Source organism: Bombina bombina, chromosome 4 (assembly GCF_027579735.1).
Source record: "Bombina bombina isolate aBomBom1 chromosome 4, aBomBom1.pri, whole genome shotgun sequence".
Lineage (NCBI taxonomy): Eukaryota > Metazoa > Chordata > Amphibia > Anura > Bombinatoridae > Bombina > Bombina bombina.
Genome location: NC_069502.1, coordinates 877,962,914 through 877,970,610, shown reverse-complemented (window position 1 = coordinate 877,970,610; position 7,697 = coordinate 877,962,914). Strand labels below are relative to the sequence as shown.

The 7,697-nt window shown below is 38.0% G+C and overlaps 1 long non-coding RNA gene across 1 annotated transcript in view; it reads left to right on the top strand.

The window, feature by feature from the left end:
* Positions 1-4,570: 4,570 nt before the first annotated feature.
* The window catches only part of LOC128655675 (uncharacterized), a 28,661-nt gene continuing 25,534 nt past the window's right edge, over positions 4,571-7,697 (top strand). Inside the window, exon 1 of the long non-coding RNA XR_008401878.1 lies at positions 4,571-4,699. This is a non-coding gene — a long non-coding RNA (uncharacterized LOC128655675). The remainder of the gene's footprint in view (positions 4,700-7,697) is intronic.

Here is a 7,697-nt window from a genome sequence, read left to right as displayed (position 1 = left end):
AGTGCTACCCTGATAAAATCTTCATCTTTCAATTATGACAAAAAGGCGGATATGACCCATTGTCATTAAACCTAATCTCATTCTCCATCTGTCATTTGTCTAAAATGCACTGTCTTGTGTGTGTGTGTGTGTGTGTTTTTATATCCTTTTTTTTTATTTTACAAATATAACAAAAATAGTAACAATATAACTTAGAGTTTAATTAAACATATAACTAACACTTCCCTCTTCTAAAACCCATTGAGGAAAAATAGTCAATAAGTACTATTGTAAATCTGTGTGACTGTGAATACTATAGTAAAATCTTTATTTAGGACATGATCCCCAGGGGTATGGTATTACAAGATAGTACATTATGAAAGGTCTGGTTCTTTTCACTATAAAGAACTGGTTTTCAAACCTGTCAACAGGCCAGGTTTTCAGGATTAGCTTGGATGAGAGCAGGTGAAATAACCATGTTTACTAATAAGCTGATTGTTTAATCTGTTCTCTAAATTTAGACTGTTAGGGAGGACTGAAGACATGTTTGAAAACCAGCTCTATAAAGGAACTGACCACTTGAGAACTAAGTGTATTGGCTGTATATAATCTAGATGTGTCACAGTGAGTGGTCTAAATCACATTCCTATACATGACCTGACCACATAACCAAACACATACTTTAGCAGTAGTATAGCCACTATGACTGTCTAGTTTCTATCTAAATCTATAAAACAATATCTAGATGTAGGATCTCACTAATGTGTGCAACATGAATGGTCTAGTTCCTGTTTCTATACAGAATCTGACCTCTAATTTGGGGGCAAAATGTACATTATAAATATTGGGAAAGCTCTGTCATTGTAAGTAGTACAGTTGCCATGCCTATAAAGGACATGACCACTAGGGATAACATCCTTCAGCAGTATGGTGTACAGATTTGTCTCTATTAAATCTCTAGTTTTTATCACTTTAAACGATGTGACCACTAGATGGATAAAGATCATTGGCATTAGGGAATCTAGCTCTGTCACGGTGAGTGATATAAATTACATCGCTGTTAAGGCTGAAATCAACATGGGTAACACATCCATTATTATTAAGGGATTTATATAGATTTGTCACTGTGAAAAGAATGGTGCATAATCCTATATAGGATCTTACCGCTAGGAGGCAAAATGTCCATTGGCAGTATGGGATCTGTCATTGTGAACAGTCTAAATACCATCCCTGTACAGGACCTAACCAATTGAGGGCTATTTGTTGCATGAAATCTAGCTGTGGAGTGGCTTAAATCCCATTGTTATACATGATCTGACCAATTCAGTCAATGGGGCCTATCTATCAAGCTCTGAAAGACCGCTGCTCCATAACCCTGCTCTGAGCAGGCGGACAGGAATCGCAACAATTCAAACCGATCGAGTACGATCAGGTTGATTGACACCCCCTGCTGGCGGCCCATTGGCCGCGAGTCTGCAGTGGGCGGCGTTGCACCAGCAGCTCTTGTGAGCTGCTGGTGCAATGTTAAATGCGGAGAGCATATTGCTCTCCACATTCAGCGATGTCTTGCGGACCTGATCCGCACTGTCGGATCAGGTCCGCTAAACATTTCTTAAATAGTCCTCAATTTGTCCTTTAGCAGTAGTTCTGTCAGTTTTAATTATTAAAGGGTTAGAAATCTTTCCATTTTTCATAAAATAAAAAATACATATTTAGAAAATTCAACTTATGTACTTTTAAAAACACTTAAATATCCTTTGAAACAAAGCTTGCATATTTATAAAATGTATATTGTAATCTCTTTATCAAACGGCTCCTGAGACCGCCCTTAAAGGGACACTAAACCCAAATAATTTCTTTCATAATTCAAGTAGAGAATATAGTTTTAAACAGAATTCAAATTTACTTCTATTATCTAATTTGCTTCATTTTTTATATATCTTTTGTTGAAGAATTAGCAATGCACATGTGTAAGCCAATGACACGAGGCATCTATGTGCAGTCACCAATCAGCAGCTAATGAGCCTATCTAGATATGCTTTTCAGTAAATAATATCAAGAGAATGAAGCAAATTAGAAAATAGAAGTAAATTAGAAAGTTTTTTAAAATTGCATACTCTTTCTATATCATGAAAGAAAAATTTTGGGTTTCATGTTCCTTTAATAGAGGGCTAGATTCACTGTTCTTGAATTGAAATCTATCAGCCAATCGCTTGTCAGCCCTGAAGCATGTATTTGAATATTAATGAATAGGGTTTTGCATGCGCATTCTTACTTATGGGCATTTGCATGCGCAATGGAGAAGTAACTGACCATACTCCATGTTTGATTAGCCTATTTAATGCGTCCGGCGAGGGCTTGATGATTCGGCAGCTAACAGTGGAGGAAAGAAGTGAGCTATGTGCATGCATTGTCTAAAGCAGTTGCCAATGTGTATGCGGGACGCCATTACTGTTCTACCTAGGTAGAACTTTGCAATTTATCTGCATGATTAGAAAAAAGATGGGTTTGGCAGAATCTATTAATTCAGCAGCAATTAACAGGCAAACAGTAAAGATTAGCTAATACATGTTATTTGCTTATTTGAAGAAATTTATATAATGTTTTTAAAAATCCAAAGTTTTTTTTATTTATTTACTATCCCTTTAAGTTTCTATCCAAATACAGAACCATGCCACTAGGGGTCTAGAGGTCCATCTAGCTCTGTCACATAGAGTGGTCAAAATCTCTTCAATATACAGGAACTAACCACAAGAAATGTGCATGTGCGAAATGTACGGTTCGCCCGAATCTTTCATTCAGAATATTTATTATATTTTGTATATTGAGCGCCCATGCCATTTGGTATTCACCTTGTTTGAAACAACACGATTAATGGCTATTCATGGAACATTAAATTTAGTTTTCATTAAATTAATGTACATGTTTCTATGTGAAAAAGTCCTTCTGTAGTGACTAATATACTGACCTAAGCATGCTTGATAGCTGTGCAAACCCACTGCTCTTATTCACAGAGGCTCAACTTCACTAACAGTAGCTGGGGCTCTGTGAAGAAGAGGATCAGGTTAGCGCGGCTCTCCCGCACGCTTCAGTAAGTATTTTTAACTATTTAAAGGATACTAATGAATACTGCTGAATTCAGCAATATTCCTTTATTGTATTCAAATTTTGTGCTGCGTTCGTTCAGATATTCATCTCAATAAAATGAGACAAATATCAGTGTTTATTTAACAAATGTGCATTCGTTAATAAACAAATACAAGCTACCCCCAACCTTATGTCTCTGCACCCTAAACCTGTAGACTGTGAGCTCTCCGGAGCAGGGCCCTCTTCCTCCTGTACTAGATTTGTTTAGTTTTATGTTTTGTATTTTATCACAAATCTTTGTCATTGTATACCACTATCATTGTACCCAGCGCTACGGAATTTGGCGGCGCTATACAAATAAATGATAATAATAATAATAATAATAAAATGCAGGTGTCTACTGACCACTAGAGGCAACATTCTTTTGCAGTATGTGATTTAGCTTTGTCCCTGTAAAATGTTACGTTTCTATCCCTATACGTTTCCTGGTTCCTGGGTGGCTAAAAGTCCATTAGCAGTAAGCAATCTAGCTGTGTAACTGTGAGTGGTCTAAATCTATAATGGGGGAGCTGAACACTAGGAGCAAAACGTCCATTAGAAGTATTGGTTATAACTGTCATTGTGAACTGTCAGGTTCACATCCCTATACATGACCACTAGTGGACAAAATATTGATTAGTAACATGTGATCCTGCTCTGTCACTGTGAGTAGGCTAATTCACACCCCTGTCCTGTACCTGATCACTAAGGGTAAAATGTCCTTTAGCAGTATGGGATTTAGCTCTGTCATCTTAGAACTGTCTAATTCCCATCCCTATACAGGACATGACCACTAGGGGGCAAAAATGTCCTTTAGCAGTATGGGATCTATCTCTGTCACTGTGAGTGGGCTAATTCCCATCCCTATACAGGACATGACCACTAGGGGGCAAGATGTCCTTTAGCAGTATGTGATCTAGCTCTGTCACTTAGAACTGTCTAATTCCCATCCCTATACAGGACATGACCACTAGGGGGCAAAAATGTCCTTTAGCAGTATGGGATCTATCTCTTTCACTGTGAGTGGGCTAATTCCCATCCCTATACAGGACATGACCACTAGGGGGCAAAATGTCCTTTAGCAGTATGGGATTTAGCATTTTCACACTGAGTGAGCTAAATCCCATACTCAGAAAGGACAATGTCCTTTAGAGGGATAGAATCTAGTCTCAACCGTTACTGCATTATCCGATTGGTCCATGTGTCCGTGAAGTCACTGACTGGACAACCAATAGTGCAGTGTTGCCAGTGCGCGGCTAGGCCCGCTACCGCCTTGTTGAAAATCAAGCTTGTGACCCCGCCTCTTTCCCCGTACGTGACGCTATTGATTTAGAACTTCCGCTGCAATGCATGCTGGGGATAGGTTAGCTGTTTCCTACTTCCGTTTGGAGATCACGCTGGAACGAACTCTGGGAATTTTCTGTTTTTGTTAATGTTTTAATTAAATGTATGCCGGTCCGGGAATCGTAGATGTTTTTTTAAATTCTTATATCTCCGTGTGCCGTAATTGCAGCGCATGTCGGTATTTATAGTACTTTTTCGTGTTTTCGGGTAGGATCTGAATGTGCTGGCTCTCAGCCGCGTAATTAACCAGGTCAGTAAATCAGATATAAACTTATGTGTACAATAAATGTGTATGTATGAATGTGTAGCTGTATGTGAGTAGTGTGTGTAAGGTATTTGTGTATACACAACTCTGTAATGTGTGACTGCATGTGTGTGTTTTAACTCAGGATTGCCAGGTGCCTTCCACAAATATACTGGAGTGGGCATATGTGGGAGGTGGGTCACACAGTGGTTCCTTACAAGAGTTCTATATTTGACTCCACCATGTGTATTTAACACAACTCATTTTATCTAGCTGTCCACTTGTAATTGTTCCTCATTGGCTGCAAGTAACTCCAGGAGCTCACACAAAGAGGTGATTTAACACCCATTTGACTGCCAGTTACACTTTTTTGTACCCCACCTTGGCTACAAGTCACACACATAATAGTGAATGCAGTGCAATTCATCTTTTAGGCCCATATTTGTAATGCATAGAGACATAGGGGGGCTTTTTACTTTTAGATTACACAGAGGGACTTATTATTTTTGTATATATTTTACTGCACACCTGGCAACTCTAGTTTAACTGTATGCATGTAATTTGTGTAACTGCATGTGTGTAATGTGGTCATATAACATATAGTACTTTTCCCTGTAGGATGTGCTGGCTCTCAGCTATGTATCTAACCAAGTCAATAAATCAGATATAGACTGATGTGTTGTGTGTAATATATATGTGTAGTGTGTGTGTAAATATGTGTGTATTTAACTGCATGCTTGATTATAACTATTAGTATGTGTGTGTGATAAATGTGTAGCAAATTGTGGAAGGAACAGTGTAATTCCACTTTTCTACATGTTATGTAGCTCCATATAGGGCCTATAAACAGTGTTTTGTTCTTTATATTAGATCATAGAGAAGTGCAGTACTTATGAGTTAGAAGGAATGCTATATCTGTGTGTAAGCTACTGGGGAGGGGCATTGTGTGTGATTGAGAGAGAACCTCTCTATAATATATATATATCGTATATAAAGTACTGGGAGGGGATGTGTGTGTGTGATGCATAGTCAACAGACTATTATAATGTAAAATGACATACTCTAATACATAGCTACTCTGTAATGCTATGTGTTTCACCCCCACAAAGGGGTTAAACACATACTTAAAGCCCTGCTAGAGACCTATTGTGATACAGTTGTATGACTAGCACTGTTCATTGGATCAGTGTCAGTTTCTGCTCAGGACTCGCTTTGTGCTGCAGGTCTTTTAAAGGGATATGAAACACCAAAAAATTATTTGGTGATTCAGGTGAAGCATACCATTTAATACACATTTTCCAATTTACTTCTATTATCCAATTTGCTGTGTTCCCATGATATTCTGTAATGAAGAGATACCTAGGTAAGCACCTGGGGCACTACATGACAGGGAATAGGGCTGCCATCTAGTGCTCTTGCAAAACTGCTGCCATATAGTGCTTCAGAAATGGGCCGGTTCCTAAGCTTACGTCCCTGCTTTTCAACAAAACATACCAAGAGAACAAAGAATAATTGATAATAAAAGTACATTTCAAAGTTTTTTTTTTGTTTTTTTTTAAATTGTGTGCACTATCTGAATCGTGAAACAAAATATTTCGATTTCATATCCCTTTAATTATGTGATTAGCCCCATTGCATTGTTTAAACACATAGCATTACAGTGTTGCTAGTGGTATGTTTAGTTGTTTTAACAGAACATTTGAGCACTATATAATTAATTAGTACCTCTTTATAATATTATATATCTGTTTATAAGATGCAGCAGAGAGGGTTGTGTGTGTGTGAATGGAACCTCTACTTAGGTTTTGTAGAAGTTGGCTGTGTTTGTGTGAGAGGCAGAGGGAACATTTCTCTGTATAGAAGATAATGGGGAGGGATATGTGTGAGGGATAGGGAACTTCATGTATATATGGTACTGCAAAGGGGCTCTGTGTCAAGCAGAGGGAACCTCTATAATTGTATAAGGGACTGGGGAGGTGTGTGGGTGAGATAGGGGGAGACTCTTTATAATATATATCTGTATATAAGGTACTGGGAAGGGATATTGTGTATGTATGAGGCAGGGAGAACCTCGCTAAATGATTATGTATATAAGCTACTGATGAGGGGCTTGTGTGTGTGTGAGTTAGAGTGAACCTCAATATAATATTTATATAAGGTACCAAGGAGAGGCTTTGTGACTCTCTATATTCTATATCTGTGTATAAGGTACTGTTAGGGGCTATGTGTGTATGTATGAGGCAGGTAGAACATCACTTTAATATATATCTGTATATATGATACTCTCTTTAATATTATTTATCTGTATACAAGGTGCTGGGGAGGAGGTGTGTGGGTGAGACAAAAGGAACCTCTCTATAATATAATACATCTCTATATAAGGTACTTAGAAGGGGCTATGTGTGTATTAGGGTTGCACCGATACCGATACCAAGTATTTGCATGTGTACTTGTACTCGTGCAAATGCACCGATACCTCCACTTCCTACCCATATGCGATCTTGTGGCGTTTTTTCAAACTGCATGTTCCCATTTCATTTTAAGCTGAAGTGGAGACTAAACTAAAAATTGTTTTCTACTGTTCTGCCAATACAAATTGCTGTTATTTGTATTATTATAGGAGAGATCACTATACCTCGTTCAGACAAACCCCTGAAGTACTGGTCAGTTAATAAACTGAGATTTCCAGCTCTGGCTAAAATGGTCCAAAAATATCTTTCTGCCCCATGCAGTAGTGTGGAAAGTGAAAGACTGTTCAACTTAGAGTAAAACCACCTTACTGATAGCAAAAACAGACTTATAGCTGAACATGCAGAGAGGCTTCTGTTCTGTTCCTTAAAAAGAACTTGCCACTAACTTTTGAAAAATTATTCTAATTGCTAAATTGCCTTTTTTACTGCTAGTTCTCATCTTGCACAATGATGTTCAAAACATACTGTACTCTGAGGAACATCCATAGGTTAGCTTATATAATTGCAGGAAGAGTACTCATGGCAAAAATTAA